We start from the raw sequence: 16,904 nt of genomic DNA on the forward strand, positions 1-16,904 counted from the left end.
CAGTTGTTGTTCTCACTCCTGCTGCTGCCATTCCTCTCACGACAGAAACACCCTTGTTTCCTGCCTTCTGCAACTGCAAAACAAAATTGTCTATTACAGAGAGAAGGTATAACAGAGCAGACAGGCTGGACGCATTGGCTCATGTCTGTAATCCCAGCACTTTGGGAGGCAGAGATGGGAGAATCACTTGAGGCCAGGAGTTTGAGACCATCCTGGCCAACATAGTGAGATCCCATCTCTAAACAAAATTAAATAATTAGGCTGGGCGCGGTGTGTCACGCCTGTAGTCCCAGCACTTTGGGAGGCCGTGGTGGGTGGATCACCTGAGGTCAGGAGTTTGAGACCAACCTGGCTAACATGGCGAAACCCTGTCTCTACTAAAAATACAAAAATTAGCCAGGCATGGTGGTGCACGCCTGTAATCCCAGCTACTTGGGAGGCTGAGGCAGGAGAATCACTTGAACCTGGGAGGCAGAATTTTCAGTGAGCTGAGAGTGCACCATTGCACTCCAGTCTGGGTGACAGAGCAAGACTGTGTCTCAACAACAACAACAACAACAACAACAACAACAACAACAAAATTAAAGAATTAGCCAGGTGGGGTGGTGCGTGCCTGTAGTCCCAGCTACTCAGAGGGCTGAGGTGGGAGGATCACTTGAGCCTAGAATGTTGAGGCTGCAGTAAGCTATGATTGCATCACTGCATTCCAGTCTGGGCAACAGAGCAAGAGCTTGTCTCTTAAAGAGAAAGAAGGAGGGAGGGAGAGGGAGGGTTGGGGGCGGGGGGGGGGGGAGAGAGAGAGAGACAGCAATATCAGACAAAAGCAAAGAAAAATGAACTCTTTCTGAGTCCTTCCACTAAAACCTGAGTCCTCCCATTACCTTTCCTCGCCTTCTTTCTTTCTGTGTGTGAAATCGTCTGGGCCTTTATCTCCCTTTATCAGGTTAGAGAGTGTCAGGCGTTCTTGACAAGCTCACGGGGCTGTTCTAGGGATCAAATGAGATTATAGATGGGCAAGCACTCAAGTTTGAAGTGTTATATCAATGTACAGGATTATTATTAATCTCTCATTGATCTCTTAATACAGAAAAAAAAAGCCTCCTCCCCTGGGTTTCCATGGCAAAGAGACGTCTGTGACTCTCATCTCCTCAGCCCTACCTCCTTTTCTCTGCTGAATCCAGCTCCAGTGCAGGTCATGCCATCATCGTCCTTGTGATTTATGACTGAGGAGACCTCGCTGTCAATCAGAGGTTGTAAGCCCACTCGGAATCGGGTGCATATATTTGTTTTGTTTGGCTCATTGAATGTTTTAAAAATATTTTTATTTTGTTGCCAGCATAGAGAAATCAGGAGAGTTACCAAAAAATAAACAAAATACAAAATTCAGGTTTCTGACATTTTTGGAAAAATTTGAAAATCTGAAGAGCTGGCCATGAGGGGCCTTTCCCCGCCAGCTGTGCTTGCTCAAGGGGTTTGCACTGTGAGCCTGATGGGAATGAGAACCCCGTGTGAGTAGGGCAGTAATCAAACCCACCAGCGATCTCTTGAGGGTGTTTTTGAGCAACACTGAACAGCTTTAGGGAGTGTCTGATTTTGGTGTGAGCATGCACACGTGCGGGTGTGAAATTGAGTGTTCTTCCTGGTACCTGTAAAACCATCACCCCACGGATGTGGTCACTATCGCCACCTTCTGGTGAATTAAATGCTTCCAAACTGTTGGGAATGGTGGGGGGCGGAGAGTGCATGGGTAGGCAACAACTTAGAGAAAGACTCCGGGATGTTGGGGTGCAGTGGCTCACGCCTGTATTCCCAGCACTTTGGGAGGCTGAGGCGGGAGGATTGCTTGAGGCCAGAAGTCTGAGGCTGCAGTGAGCCATGATCACACCACTGCACTCCAGCATGGGCAACAGAGTGACGTCCTGTCTTTTTTTTAAGAAAAAAAAAAAAGTCCAGCATGGTGGCATATTCCTGTAGTCCCAGCTACTGGAGAGGCTGAGGCAAGATGATTACTTGAGCCCAGGAATTCCTGAAGAATTACTTGAGCCCAGGAGTGCTGCAGTGAGCAACGATCACACCACTGCAGTCCAGCCTGCGTGAGAGAGAGAGAGACCCTGTCTCTGAACAAACACCCAAAAAATGACTTAGGCCAGGTGCAGTGGCTCACGCCTGTAATCCCAGCACTTTGGGAGGCTGAGGCGGGTAGATTGCCTGAGGTCAGGAGTTTGAGACCAGCCTGGCCAACGTGGTGAAACCCTATCTCTACTAAAAATACAAAAAAATTAGCTGGGCGTGGTGGCACGTGCCTGCAATCCCAGCTATTCAGGTGGCTTAGGCAGATGAATCACTAGAACCCGAGAGGCAGAGGAGGCTGCTGTGAGCTGAGATTGTGCCACTGCACTCCAGCCTGGGTAACAAGAGTGAAAACTCTCTCTTGCTCTCAAAACAAAACAAAAACTCAGATTAGAAAAGCTGCAATTCTAGACATAAGTCTGTAAAAATGTGTTTTTAAGAGAAAAAAGCCCAGATGAACGTGAAGTGTAATCAAATGAGAGGATCCAGGAGGATGAGGCTTCTAGAAACCGGCACGTGAGATTAAAACATCCTAAATTTCACGGGGCTGGCTTCACTGTGTTGAAGATACAGAATTCCAGACACAATCAAACTCGGCTTTTTTTCCTCCTACTTCTGTGTCCGGAATTGGTGGGTTCTTGGTCTCGCTGACTTCAAGAATGAAGCCGCTGACCCTCCAGGTGAGTGCTGCAGTTCTTAAAGATGGTGTGTCTGGAGTTTCTTCCTTCTGGTAGGTTTGTGGTCTTGCTGACTTCAGGAGTGAAGCTGCAGACCTTGTTGGTGAGTGTTACAGCTCTCAAAGGCGGTGCCTCTGGAGTTGTTCGTTCCTCCCCGTGGGTTCATGATCTCACTGGCTTCATGAGTGAAGCTGCAGACCTTCCCAGTGAGCGTTACAGCTGATAGAGGTGGCCTGGACCTAAAAACTGAGCAGCCCCAACATTTATTGCAAAAAGCAAAAGAACAAAGCTTCCATTAAGCTTCCAGGGCATGAAATGAAACTCCACCAGGTTGCCTGCTGGCTGGCGCTGGTGGCCTGCTTTTATTCCCTTATCTGGCCCTACCCACATCCTGCTGATTGGTCCATTTTACAAAGAGCTGATTGATCCGTTTTGACAGAGTGCTGATTGGTGTATTTACAATCCTTTAGCTAGACACAGAGTGCTGATTGGTGCGTTTACAATCCTTTAGCTACACACAGAGTGCTAGACAGAAAAGTTCTCCAAGTCCCCACTAGATTAGCTAGACACAGAGCACTGATTGGTGCGTTTACAAACCTTGAGGAGCTGCCCGCCAGTCCCATGCGCCAAGCTCCTGCACACCTCAGCCCTTGGGCGGTAGGTCAATGGAACCGGACCCCGCCAAGCAGGGGGCGGAAGCAGGGGGCAGCGCCGTCCAGGAAGCTCCCACTGCGCTGGAGCCCACGGGGTGGTTGGGGCGGGGCCCCTGGGGCATGGCGAGTTGCACTTCCACTGGTAACTTGCATCCATTCCCCGAATGGAGACTGGATTGTCCGTGGTTTTTTGGTTCACTCTTATGCAAGGGACAGTCCCAGGTCAGTTTCAGAAGCAAAGCAGTCTCAAGCCAGGTGAGCAACACTGAACAGCTTTTCTAATTTGAGATGTTAATTAAAGCTCCGTGCTGGATTCAGCGTTAAATCCCTCTACTACTTTGGGGTTGCTTTGGGCTGGAAGCCTGTGGAGGGCAAGGGGAGACCTGGCTGGTGTCTTCTATTCTCGGTTATGCTTCCTCCCTGCCCTCTACAGCTTAGAGAGAGGAGGGAAAGGGCAGCACACCATTGTGAATGTTGTCAGCCGACTCCGTCCTTTCTGAACCTGGAGATCAGATGTGCAGATGTCCCTCTCTCTTCTCTCTCGGCGCTTTTTTTCTCTCCCCACCTCCTCTCTCTCCCTCCTCTCTCCTTCTCTTTTTCTCTCTCCCCTCCCCTTTCTCTCTCTTCTCTCCCTTCCCCTCTCTCCTGTCTATGCCTAATCTTTCTTCCTCTTTCTCTCTCTTCCTCCTCCTCTCTGCCCCTCCTCTCTCCCCCTTTCTCCCTCCTCCTCTCTCCCTCCTCTTTCTCTCTCCCTCCTCTCTCCCTTTCTCTCTCCCTCCTTTCTCTTTCTCCTCTCTCCTCTCTTCCTCCCCTCCCCCTTTTCTCCCTATCTCTCTTTCTCTCCCTCCTCTTTCTTCCTCCCCTGTCTCCTCTCTCTTCCTTCTCTCTCCCTCTTCTTTCTCCCTCATCTCTCCCCTTCTCTCTCCCTCCTCTTTCTTCCTCCCCTCTCTCTCCTCTCTCTTCCTTCTCTCTCCCTCTTCTCTCTTCTCCTCCTCTCCCTCTCTCTCCCTCCTCTCCCCGTCTCCACTGTCTTCCTTCTCTCTTCCTCTCCTCTTTCCCCCTTCTCTCTCTTCCTCCCCTTTCTCTCTCCCCCTCCTCTTTCTCTTTCCCCTCTGTTTCCTATTGTTCCCCACTGTTTCTCTTTCTCTCCCTGCTGTCTTTCTCTCTCCTCTCTCTCCTTTCTCTCTCTCCCCTCCTGTCTCCCCCTTTTCTCTCTCTCCCTTCCCCTTCTCTCTCCCTGTCTTCTCTCCCTCTCCTCTCTCTCCTTCTCCTTCTCTCTCTGAAACCAACCCAGTAGTCCCAGAGACAGTTGCTTGTTTTTTGGATAAGCATAGAAATTGAGCCATCTGGTCAATTTCTTAAAGCTTGAAACTTGCCTTTGTTTTATCTGAGTTCCTGTTTTCTTACACATAGTTACATTTCTTCCATGCTAAAGAAAGGTCTTTAGTGGGTCAGGAAGATGGATTTGAGGCTGAGCTCCCATCTCCGCTGCTGCACCCAAGTACAGCCTTCTTCATTGGCAACACTCATTGTCTCAGTGATTGGCTTTCTGTGCAGTGAGCACCAGGACCTAGACCAAACTCCTGGTGTTTTGGTAACATCTCTCCCCTCTCTCCTGTCTTTCCCTCTTCTCTCTCTTTGTCTCTCTCCTTCCCTCTCCTCTTTGTTTCTCCCTCTCTCTCCACTTTCTGCGACTCTCCAGAGACTCCCTACTGGGGGTCCTTCCCCAGCAGTTCCCTTGGCGGAGGCAAATGCATATTTCTTATGGTAGTTGTTTCAGAGCCTAATGCTACCCAACAAATCAACTCCAAACTTAGCAGCTCACAACAGCCTTTTTTTTTTTTTTTTTTTTTTTGATGGAGTCTTGCTCTGTCGCACAGGCTGGAGGGCAGTGGCACGATCTTGGCTCACTGCAACCTCTGCCTCCCGGGTTCACACCATTCTCCTGCCTCAGCCTCCCGTGTAGCTGGGACTATAGGCGCGTGCCACCACGTCCGTCTAATTTTTTTGTATTTTTAGTAGAGACAGGGCTTCGCCTTGTTGGCCAGGATAGTCTTGATCTCCTGACCTCATGATCCACCTGCCTCGGCCTCCCAAAGTGCTGGGATTACAGGCGTGAGCCGCCGCCCCCAGCCCAACCCTTTTATTTTGCTTATGATTTCATGGGTAAGGAAATTGGAAAGGGTTTGGTGGGGCTGTTCTTGTGCAGGGGCCCATCATGCAGTCATCAGCCCAGAGTGCTGGGGCTACAGCATCTCCAGGCTGCATGGGGCTGAATGTCCAAGGTGGTACACATGGAGGGCTCAGCTGGGCTGTGGATTAGGCGCCCACAGCTGGCCTCACCAGACAGCTGGGCTCTGAGAGGTGTTCCAGGGACCGGCACTCATTACCAGAGATCCAGATAGCCATGTCCTCAGGCTCCTCAGGCACGTAAGTCAACCAGCTGGATGTCAGGACACATCACACATCTTAGGAATTGCTGGGCTTCCTTCCCCTAGGACTTTTCCTCTTGCTTTCCTACAATTTGCTACTTTCCAGCTATATATGGAGATTCTTAAGCAGTGGAGAGAGAAGTCTGTCCCTATTTATTTATTTATTTATTTATTATTAATTTTTTTTTTTTTTTAAAGAAATAGAGACAGGGAGGCCGGGTGCAGTGGCTCACACCTGTAATCTCAGCACTTTGGGAGGCCGAGGTGGGTGGATCACCTGAAGTCAGGAGTTCAAGACCAGCCTGGCCAACATGATGAAACCCCAGGTCTACTAAAAATACAAAAAATTAGCTGGGTGTGGTGGTGGGCACCTATAATCCCAGCTTGGGAGGCTGAGGCAGGAGAATCACTTGAACCTGGGAGGTGGAGGCTGCAGTGAGCTGAGATTGCACCACTGCACTCCAGCCTGGGGCAGAATGAGATTCTATCTCAAAAAAAAAAAGAGAGAGAGAGAGAAAGAGAGAAAGAAAGAAGGAAAGAAAGAACGAAGGAAGGAAGGAAAGAGGGAGGGAGGGAGGGAAGAAAGAAAGAGAAAGAAGAGAAGAGAAGAGAAATGAGAGAGATGAAGACAGGCATCTCACTGTGTTGCCCAAGCTGGTCTCGAACTCCTGGATTCAAAGTTCAGGCGATCCTCTTGCCTCAGCCTCCCAAAATGCTGGGATTCCAGGCGTGAGCCATTGTGCCTGGCTCGTCTGCTTCAATTTTATCTTGGACAGCCGCTCTGCATAAGAGAATTCTAGAAAGAAACTGTGCCCCTGTGAAGCAGGAAAGTGGCTCTTCTGTCCAGTCCAGTGTCCCAGCATAAGCTCTTTATGACTAAAATCCGAATCTAAAACCAGAAACCAGATTACTTAGCAAAATGCCATTAAATACAATTTGGGGTACATGTCAATATCTTCTAAGCCCCTTACCAAGCTGTTCTGAATCCCCCCTCCAGCACTGTTCGGTGTCAAGATTATAGCAATTGTGCCCTTCCCTCCCCAAACCCAGCAAAGCTTGGCTCATGGTGGGTGTCTTTGCCTCCCTGGCTTTTTGTGTCTAAAATTGAACGGTGATACTCCAGTGTTGTTGCAGAATTCCACCTGAGTTTTCCCCCACAATTTAGTCATTGCTTAAGGACTAAGGCCTTTATTTTCTTTTTTTAAAATAACTTTTATTTTCAGTGCAGGGGTACATGTATAGGTTTGTTATGTAGGTGTATTTGTCCATTTTCATGCTGCTGATAAAGACACACCCAAGACTGGGGGCCGGGCGCGGTGGCTCACGCCTGTAATCCCAGCACTTTGGGAGGCCCAGGCAGGTGGATCATGAGGTCAAGAGATCGAGACCATCCTGGCTAACATGTTGAAACCCTGTCTCTACTAAAAATATAAAAATTAGCTGGGCGTGGTGGCACACACCTGTAGTCCCAGCTGCTCAGCAGGCTGAGGCAGGAGAATCGCTTGAACCCGGGAAGTGGAGGTTGCAGTGAGCCAAGATCACACCACTGCATTCCAGCCTGGTGACAGAGCAAGACGCCATCTTAAAAAAAAAAAAAAAAAAAAAAAAAAAGACATACCTGAGACTGGATATTTATTTATTTATTTATTTATTTATTTATTTATTTATTTTACTTTAAGTTCTGGGACACATGTGCAGAGCGTGCAGGTTTATTACATCAGTATACATATGTCATGGTGGTTTGCTGCACCTATCAGCCCATCATCTAGGTTTTAAGTCCTGCATGCATTAGTTATTTGTCCTAATGTTCTCCCTCCCCTTGCCCCCACCTCCCAAAAGGTCCCAGTGTGTGATGTTCCCCTCCCTGTGTCCATGTGTTCTCCTTGTTGAACTCCCACTTATGAATGAGAACAAGCGGTGTTTGGTTTTCTGTTCCTGCATTAGTTTGCTGAGAATGATGGTTTCCAGCTTCATCCATGTCCCTGCAAAGGATATGAGCTCATTCTTTTTTATGGCTGCATAGTATTCCATGGTGTATATGTGCCACATTTTCTTTATGTAGTCTATCATTGATGGGCATTTGGGTTGGTTCCAAGTCTTTGCTATGTAAATAGTGCTGCAGTAAACACACATGTGCATATAAGAATGAGTAATTTATAAAGAAAAAGAGATTTAATGGACTTACAGTTCCACGTGACTTGGGAGGCTTCACAGTCTTGGTGGAAGGTGAAAAGCGTGTCTTACATGGTGGCAGACGAGAGAAAATGAGAGTCAAGCAAAAGGGGAAACTCTTATAAAATCATCATATGTTGTGAGACGTATTTACTACCATGAGAACAGAATGGGGGAAACCACCCCCATGATTCGATTATCTCCCACTGGGTCCCTCCCACAACACGTGGGAATTATGGGAGCTACAATTCAAGATGAGATTTGGGTGGGGACACAGCCAAACCACATCCACAGGTAAACTCGTGTATATACCCAAAGAAATATAAATCATTATACCATAAAGACACACAGAAGTCCTTCACAGTGTGCAACTCTCAGAGGCTATGGGAGAGGGCCACTTCCCAGAAAGGAGAGGGCAAAGGAACTCCTGGTGGAAAGGCGATCAGAGAGTGGGTCTGACGATGTCTAGGTGATGTCACGCATATGTTCATTGCAGCACTTTTCACAATAGCCAGGATATAGAATCAACCTAAATGCCCATTAATCATAGACTGGATAAAGAAAATGTGGTACGTATACACAACATAGAATACTATGCAGCTATAAAGAAGAATGAGATCATGTCCTTTGCAGGGATGGATGGAGTTGGAGGCCGTTATCCTTAGCAAACTAACCCAGGAACAGAAAACCAAATACTGCATATTCTTACTTATAAGTGGGAGCTGAATGATGAGAATATGTGGATACAAAGATGGGAACAACACACACTGCGGCTGGCTATTCTTTTCTTTTCTTTCGTTCTTTTTTCTTTTTTTTTGAGACAGAGTCTCACTCTGTCTTTCAGGCTGGAGTGCAGTGGCATGATCTTGGCTCACCGCAGCCTCTGCCTCCTGGATGCAAGCGATTCTCCTGCTTCAGCCTCCGGAATAGCTGGGATTACAGGCCCTCACCACCATGCCTGGCTAATTTTTTATTTTTATTTTTAGTAGAGACGGGGTTTCACCATATCGGCCAGGCTGGTCTCGAACTCCTGACCTCAGGCAATCCACCCACCTCGGCCCCTCAAAGTGCTGGGATTACAGGCGAGAGCAACAACGCCTGGCCTGTTTCTTTTCTAATAACAGCAACTAGGCTTGCCTTTCTGATCTCCTCACCAGGGGGCATCAGGTAGTGGATTTAAGGAAGCATTTGTTGCAGCACTAAAAACCCATGCCTCTGTAACCCAGAGCCAACCCAGAGTTAAAAATGGAGAGTGAGGATTTTCAACTCTTTCAACAATTTCAAAGTGGTTGGTGCTAGCTATATCTCACTTCATCTCATCATGTCAAACTGAGATTCTACAAACTGGAATCTCTCTTCAGGACTAGCCGGGGCCACTGCTGGGGCAGGGGTCTGCAAACCTTTTCTGTAAAGGGCTAGAGTGCAAATATTTCAGGTTTTGCTGGCTCTGTGGTCTCCGTTGCAACCATTCAACAGTGCTGCTGTAGCAAGAAAGCTGACGCAGACAACACATAAACCAGTGAGTGTGGCTGTGTGCCAACAAAACTTGACAAAACGAGCAGTGGGCCGGATTCAGCCCATGGGCTGTTGTTTGCTGACCCCTGGTCTAGTGAAACCAGGAAGTCCAGCGAAAACCTGTGGGTGCAAGTAAAATGCCACTGAGTCAACAGAGTAAAGTTCTAGTCCTAGCACCACCCTGACTAGCTATGTGGCCTGAGGAGTGTCACCCATGTTACTGGTCCTCCTGTTCCTCAGTAAATGCAGGAGATAATTGTAGGGTTTGAGGGGTTTGGGTGCTGAGCAAAGAAAAAGAGATGACCACAAGATGGCAGTAGAATGCACAAGTTTTCTTTGTTCCGAGCCTTGGCAGATTTGCTGGAGGGAGAAGTCCCTCATGGCATGCAAACTTCAGAGGCTATGGGATGGAGCGACTTCCCAGAGGCAGGAGAGCAGGGGGAACCTCTGGTGGAGAGGGGATCAGAGAGGGATCTGACGATGTCTAGGCAATGTTGCTTAGTCCCAAGTAGCTGGGACTACAGGTGTGTGTCAGCATGCCAGCTAATTTTTGTATTTTTTGTGAAGAGAAGGTTTTGCCATGTTACTCAGGCTTGTCTTGAACTCCTGGGCTCAAGTGATCCTCCTGTCTTGGCCTCCCAAAGTGCTGGCATTACAGGTATGAGCCACTGTGCTTGGTCAGGCTCATTCTTTTATACATATATATATATATACACACACACACACACACACACACAACTTTAAGTATATATATTACATATATATATAAAATATATATACTTAATTTTTGTGGGTATATAGTAGGTGTATATATTTTTGGGGTACATGAGATATTTTGATACAGGCATGCAATTGAAATAAATACAACATGGGGGATGGGGTATCTGTCCCCTCAAGCATTTATTGTTTGAGTTACAGACAATCCAGTTACACTCTCTAAGTTATTTTAAAATGTAATTAAAGCCAGGTTCATTCTTATTTATTTATTTATTTATTAGTAGAGACGGGGTTTCACCACGTTGGCCAGGCTGGTCTCGAACTCCTAGTCTTGGTCTGTTGCCCAGGCTGGAGTACAGTGGCGCGATCTCGGCTCATTGTAACCTCCGTCTCCTGGGCTCAGCCTCCCGAGTAGCTGGGATTACAGGCACATGCCACCACGCCCGGCTAATTTTTGTATTTTTAGTAAAGATGGAGTTTTGCCACGATGGCCAGGCTGGTCTCAAACTTCTGACCTCGGGTGATCTGCCTGCCTCGGCCTCCCAAAGTGCTGGGATTACAGGCGTGAGCCACCATGCCTGGCCGCTAGGCTCCTTCTTAAGCCATTCTCAACTCCGACTTCCTTCCTGACTCCAGGATGGGCAGTTGGCTCAGGGCTTGGTTAATCATAGCCTGTGTTCCCTGCACACAGAAGCTCAGCAGGCTGATGAGGGGCAGTGAGCATTTGGTGGGTCTGTTAGTAGAAGGGTGGCCATTGCTTTTCCACTGGACTGAAACTGGGAAGACAGAAGTGGAGCTGATGGAAGTCACCTGCCTCTATGTAGGGCCCGAGGATGAGACCAATGTGGAGGAAGGCAGGCTCCACACAAGGACAGACTCAGTCCTGTGAACACTGTTTAAACCCTTGCTCCAAGCCTTGTCTGCTGCCAGGCGTGTCTGAACTTTTCTGTAACATGAGAAAGTAAAGTCACTTCTTTCTGTAAGCCACAGGGAATCACGTCTGTAACTCTCAACTGGTATGACACTAACTGTTACATATATTCTTTCTTTTCTTTTTTGAGACAGAGTCTCTCTCTGTCACCCAGGCTGGAGTGCGGTGGCGTGATCTTGGCTCACTGCAACCTCCGCCTTCTGGATTCAAGCAATTCTCCTGCCTCAGCCTCCCAAGTAGCTGGGATTACAGGCGCCAGCCACCACATCCAGCTAATTTTTTGGTATTTTTAGTTGAGATGGGGTTTTACCACGTTGGCCAGGCTGGTCTTGAGCTCCTGACCTCGGGTGATCCACTCGCCTCAGCCTCCCAAAGTGCTGGGATTATAGGCTTGAGCCACTGAACCCGGCCTTTTTTTTTTTTTTTTTTTTTTTTTTTTTTGAGACAGTCTTGCTCTGTCGCCCAGGCTGGAGTGTGCAGTGGCAGGATCTTGGCTCACTGAAAGCTCCACCTCCCGGGTTCACGCCATTCTTCTGCCTCAGCCTCCTGAGTAGCTGGGACTACAGGCGCATGCCACCATGCCCAGCTAATTTTTTTTTTTTTTTGTATTTTTAGTAGAGACGGGGTTTCACCCTGTTAGCCAAGATGGTCTCGATCTCCTGACTTCATGCTCCACCGGCCTCGGCCTCCCAATGTGCTGCGATTACAGGCATGAGCCACCGCACCGGCCATCTGTTTCTATTTTTGTAGTAACTACCCTTTAACAGATTAAGAAGTTATACATCTGTTTCTTTTTTTTTTCTAGTAACTACCCTTAAAGTTTTTTTTTTTGTTTTTAAACAATGTCTAGAATTAATCAGTCTTTTAATTTTCTCCTCAATAAGACAGGGCTTTTAGTATACTTCAACTTCTCTCCTTTTCAACCAGCCTTCCTGCCGCCTTCACACTAAACTGTCTCCATCCCAAGTTGAAATCTTTTGAAATGTCTTTAGCTTGCAGTTTTCAATAGCACGTTTAAAATTATTCTGCATTAAGAATTATTTAGGCAGACGATTTCTTCTCTCCTCCGTTTCACCTTTCTACCTGTGAAAGTCGTGAGATGACTGGGTCTGGTTTGATTTTATTGTTTATTTTCCACTCACTGGTTACTTGCATCTTATGTTGTCTATTTTCTTTTCTTTTCTTTGAGACAGGGTTTCACTCTGTCACCCAGGCTGGAGTGCAGTGGCACAATCACAGCTCACTGCAACCTCCACCTCCCAGGCTCAAATGATCTTCCTGCCTCAGCCTCCTGAGTAGCTGAGACCACAGGTGCACGCCATAAAAATAAAAATGGCTCATTTTTATTTTTATTTTTGGTAGAGATGGGATTTCTCTATGTTGCCCGGGCTGGTCTTGAACTCCTGGGCTCAACTCATCCCCCTACCTTGGCTTTTCAAACTACTGGGATTACAGGCATCAGCCACGGCACCTGGCCTTTATTTTCTTAAGTTCATTAATTTTTTTGTTTTGTTTTATTGGAGTAAATCCTTAACTAATTTGTTTGAAAAGGTTTATGAATGTTGAAGTCTTTGAGTCTTGGTATATCTGAAAGTGTCTTTATTTTGATGTCATACTTAAGTCGTACTTAAAGAGTAGCTTTTGACTGTGTATAAAATACTAAGTGTTTTTTTTTTTTTTTTTTTTTGATAGAGTCTTGCTCTGTCGCCTAGGCTGGAGTGCAGTGGTGTGATCTCGGCTCACTGCAACCTCTGTCTCCTGGGTTCCAGCAATTCTCCTGCCTCAGCCTCCTGAGGAGCTGGGATTATAGGTGCCAGCCACCACGCCCAGCTAATTTTTGTATTTTCAGTAGAGATGGGGTTTACACCATGTTGGCCAGGCTGGTCTTGAACCCCTGACCTCAAGTGATCCACCCACCTTGGCCTCCCAAGGTGCTGGGATTACAGTCATGAGCCACCGTGTCTGACCTAAAATGTTAAATTCAAAATAACTTTTGTCTCCAAAACGTCTGAGGTTACTGCTCTGTTGTCTTCTGGCATCCATTGTTCCCAGTGAGGAGGCAGAACCCAATTTAATTTTTGCTTCTTTGTAGGGAAGTTTTCCTCTCCTCTCCCCTCCCCTCCCCTCCCCTCCCCTCCCCTCCCCTCCCCTCCCCTCCCCTCTTTCTTTCTTTTCGGCAGAGTCTCACTCTGTTGCCCAGGCTGGAGTGCAGTGGTGTGATCTCGGCTCACTGGAACCTCCACCTCCTGGGTTCAAGGGATTCTCCTGCCTCAGCCTCCCGAGTAGCTGGGACTACAGGTGTCCACCACCACGCCCAGCTAATTTTTGCATTTTTAGTAGAGGCGGGGTTTCACCATGTTTGCCAGGTTCGTCAACAACTCCTGACCTCAAGTGATCTGCCCACCTCAGCCTCCCTAAGTGCTGGGATTACAGGCGTGAGTCATCGTGCCCGGCTGGGAGGTTGTTTTCTTTTTCTCTCTCTTTCCTTTCTCTCTCTTCTCCCTCCTTCTCTCTCTCTCTCTCCTTCTCCCTTTCTCCTCTCCTTCTCCTTTCTTCTCCCTCTCTCCTCCCTCTCTTCTCTCTCTCCTCCCTTTCCCCTCTCTCTCCTATTCCCTCTCTTTTCCCTGCTCCCCTCTCTCTCCTATTCCCTCTCTCCTCCCTCTCCCCTCTCTCTCCTATTTCCTCTCTTTTCCCTGCTCCCCTCTCTCTCCCTCTGCTTTGGATTTTTTTTTTTTTTTTTTTTTGAGACCGAGTTTCACTCTTGTTTCCCAGGCTGGAGTGCAATGGCGTGATCTCGGCTCACTGCAACCTTTGCCTCCCAGGTTCAAGTAATTCTCCTGCCTCAGCCTCCTGAGTAGCTGGGATTACAGGCGTGTGCCACCACGCCTGGCTAATCTTTTGTATTTTCAATAGAGACGGAGTTTCACCATGTTGGCCAGGCTAGTCTTGAACTCCTGACCTGAGGTGATCCACCTGCCTCGGTCTCCTGAAGTGCTGGGATTATAGGTGTGGGCCACTGCGCCCAGCCCGCTTTGAAATATTTTGGAACTTACTCTTCATCCCCGTTGTTGTGAAATCTCCCAGCGCTGCCTGTAAGCGCTTCTCTGTTTCACTCACTGCGATCAGCTTCCAGTGAACTCATCTAGTACAAATACTTGTGTCTTCATTTATCTTCGGGTAGTTTTATTTCACTATTACTTTTCTGTCTCTCCTCTGTTCTGTCAATCCTCCACACAGGAAATTCACATGAGATGCCTTTGGGAGTGGCTTGATTATTGGGGCCATAATTAATTTTCAGGTGCATTGATCTACTCCTCACCTGCTCTGTTGCGCTCCATGTTGGAACCATCATTTTAAATTTCTGAGGGTCTTCATGGGTCACTTTTCTTTATTCATCACCCTCCACACAAACATACATGCTCTCCCCTCACCAGGCATTGCTTTACCTGTGGAGACAAAAAATACGAAAACCAGAAACCTTCTCAGTGTTAATCCAGTATTTCAGAGAACTTGGACATCACGCATTCATAGTTGGCCTTCACTTTGGTCATGCATAGTAAGGTCAGAAGAAAGGAACAGAACTGGAAGTGATACTGTTTTTGTTTGTTTGTTGCTGTGTGACAGAGTCTCACTCTGTCCCCCAGGCTGGAGTGCAGTGGCGCCATCTCAGCTCACTGCAGCCTTCGCCTCCCGGGTTCAAGCGATTCTCCGGCCTCAGCCTCCCGAGTAGGTGGGACTACAGGTGTGCGCCACCATGCCCGGCTAATTTTGTATTTTTAGTAGAGACGGGGTTTCTCCATGTTGGCCAGGCTGGTCTTGAACTCCTGACCTCAGGTGATCCACCTACCTTGGCCTTCTAAAGTGCTGGGATTACAGGCATGAGCCACTGTGCCCAGTCACGATACTTTTTTTTTTTTTTTTAATTTTTTAATTTATTCATTAAAAAAAAAATCCTGCCAAGGGTAAAGTTACCAATCTTGCATCTCACTTTGAACTTGAGCAACACAAGACTTCCTCTTCTCCCCAAAGTGGGACAAACGAACTAAATAGACGTTTTCTGAAATGCTTTACGACCTCTACTCTGCAGTTCCCCTTGTCGCACAGCTCTGTCAGTGAGTCTAAATTTAGATTGTCGCCTGTTACGAAACCAGGACATTCCATTTTTGTTCAAACAGGAATGACACAGAAGTCAGTTCAGCTGCTTTTAATTCATAAAACAGATGCAAATGTATCTGAGGAGATAAAAGCCGTTAATTGCAGTGTTACTTATAATGGCACAGATTGGAAACAACCAAAGTGGCCAAAAGCAGGAGAGAAGAAAATGAATCATGGTGTACTCAATCAAAGAATATTATGTAGACATCAAAAATGACAGCTACGAAGGCTGAGGGGCAAGATGGGAAGTGCTAATAGGAGGCTACATGAAAAACAGGACATAAAATTATACGCGTGCTACTATGACAGTGACGAATATGTCAAATGCACTGAAAAACAGGAAAAAATGAAAAACAGTGGTAGTGAATCAGGATGCTTTTCATGGGGAAGTTTTTTTTTGTTTGCTTTGTAAAGCCAAACTTTTGCCATGTGAGATAACTTTTAAAAGATTAAATTATTAAGAGAAAGAGAAATAGAGAAAGAGAAAAAAGAGAAAGAGAGAAAAAAGAGAGAGAGAAAGAAAGAGAGGCCGGGTGCCGTGGCTCACGCCTGTAATCCCAGCACTTTGGGAAGCCGAGGTGGGAGGATGGCTTGAGCCCAGGAGTTCAAGACCAGCCTGGGCAATATAGGGAGACCTTATCTCTACAAGAAACAAACAAAAAACAAAACCAAAAATTAGCCAGGCATGGTGGTGTGTGCCTACGGTCCCAGCTGCTACGAAAGCTAAGGCAGGAGGATTGCTTATGCCTGGGAGGCAGAGGTTGCAGTGAACCAAGATTGCACCACTGCATTCTAGCCTGGGCGACAGAGCAAGACCCTGTTTAAAAAAAAAAAAAGGAAACAAACAAAAAAAAAAAAAAAGGGAGAGAGAGAGAGAGAAATAAAGAGAGAGGAAAGAGAAAAGAAAGAGAGAGAGAGAAATGTATCCATAATATATACAGAGAGTAAAAAGAAAAGAGAGAGCCAGAATTGAAACGATGGTGTTTGAGTAAACATTGCAGTAGAGTTGGTTTTTGTTTTGTTTGTTTTTGAGACGGAGTCTCGCTCTGTTGCCCAGGCTGGAGTGCAGTGGCGAGATCTCAGCTCACCGCGAGCTCTGCCTCCCGGGTTCAAGCAATTCTCCTGCCTCAGCCTCCCGAGTAGCTGGGACTGCAGGCATGCGCCACTATGCCTGGCTAATCTTTTGTATTTTTAGTGGAGACAGGGTTTCACTATGCTGGCCAGTCTGGTCTTGAACTCCTGACCTTATGATCCACCCGTTTCGGCCTCCCAAAGTGCTGGGATTAGAGGCGTGAGCCACCACGCCTGGCCACAATAGAATTCTTTAAAGTTAGGGTGGCCTAGTGGGTGTGGCCTTTGGGCCAACTCAATGCACAGTTCCTGCTGCTTCTCCACCTGGATGCGCCCTAAGAGTGGATGTGCGTGTGGAATGCTCGTCATGCCCTGGCCTCTTTAGTGATGCAGTGGCTCACGCTGATCCGACCAGAGCTGCACACAGTGGGACAAGCTTGCTGCTATTTGCCACCACTGATGGCTCAGGGCTTAGCATGAACTCTAACAATTTCTAGCCTCTCTGAGTTAA

General features: G+C 47.3%; 1 long non-coding RNA gene across 3 annotated transcripts in view; it reads left to right on the plus strand.

The window, feature by feature from the left end:
- LOC105483381 (uncharacterized) overlaps positions 1 to 16,904 on the plus strand; it is an 88,120-nt gene that overhangs the window by 38,101 nt on the left and 33,115 nt on the right. For 2 of the 3 annotated variants that reach the window (XR_988215.2, XR_011621730.1), the window contains exons 1-2: positions 812 to 943; positions 1,088 to 1,250. This is a non-coding gene — a long non-coding RNA (uncharacterized lncRNA). Of the gene's footprint in view, positions 1 to 811; positions 944 to 1,087; positions 1,251 to 16,904 lie in introns of those variants that run through there. The other variant, XR_011621729.1, reaches the window with a different exon arrangement.

This window comes from Macaca nemestrina, chromosome 4 (assembly GCF_043159975.1).
Source record: "Macaca nemestrina isolate mMacNem1 chromosome 4, mMacNem.hap1, whole genome shotgun sequence".
NCBI lineage: Eukaryota > Metazoa > Chordata > Mammalia > Primates > Cercopithecidae > Macaca > Macaca nemestrina.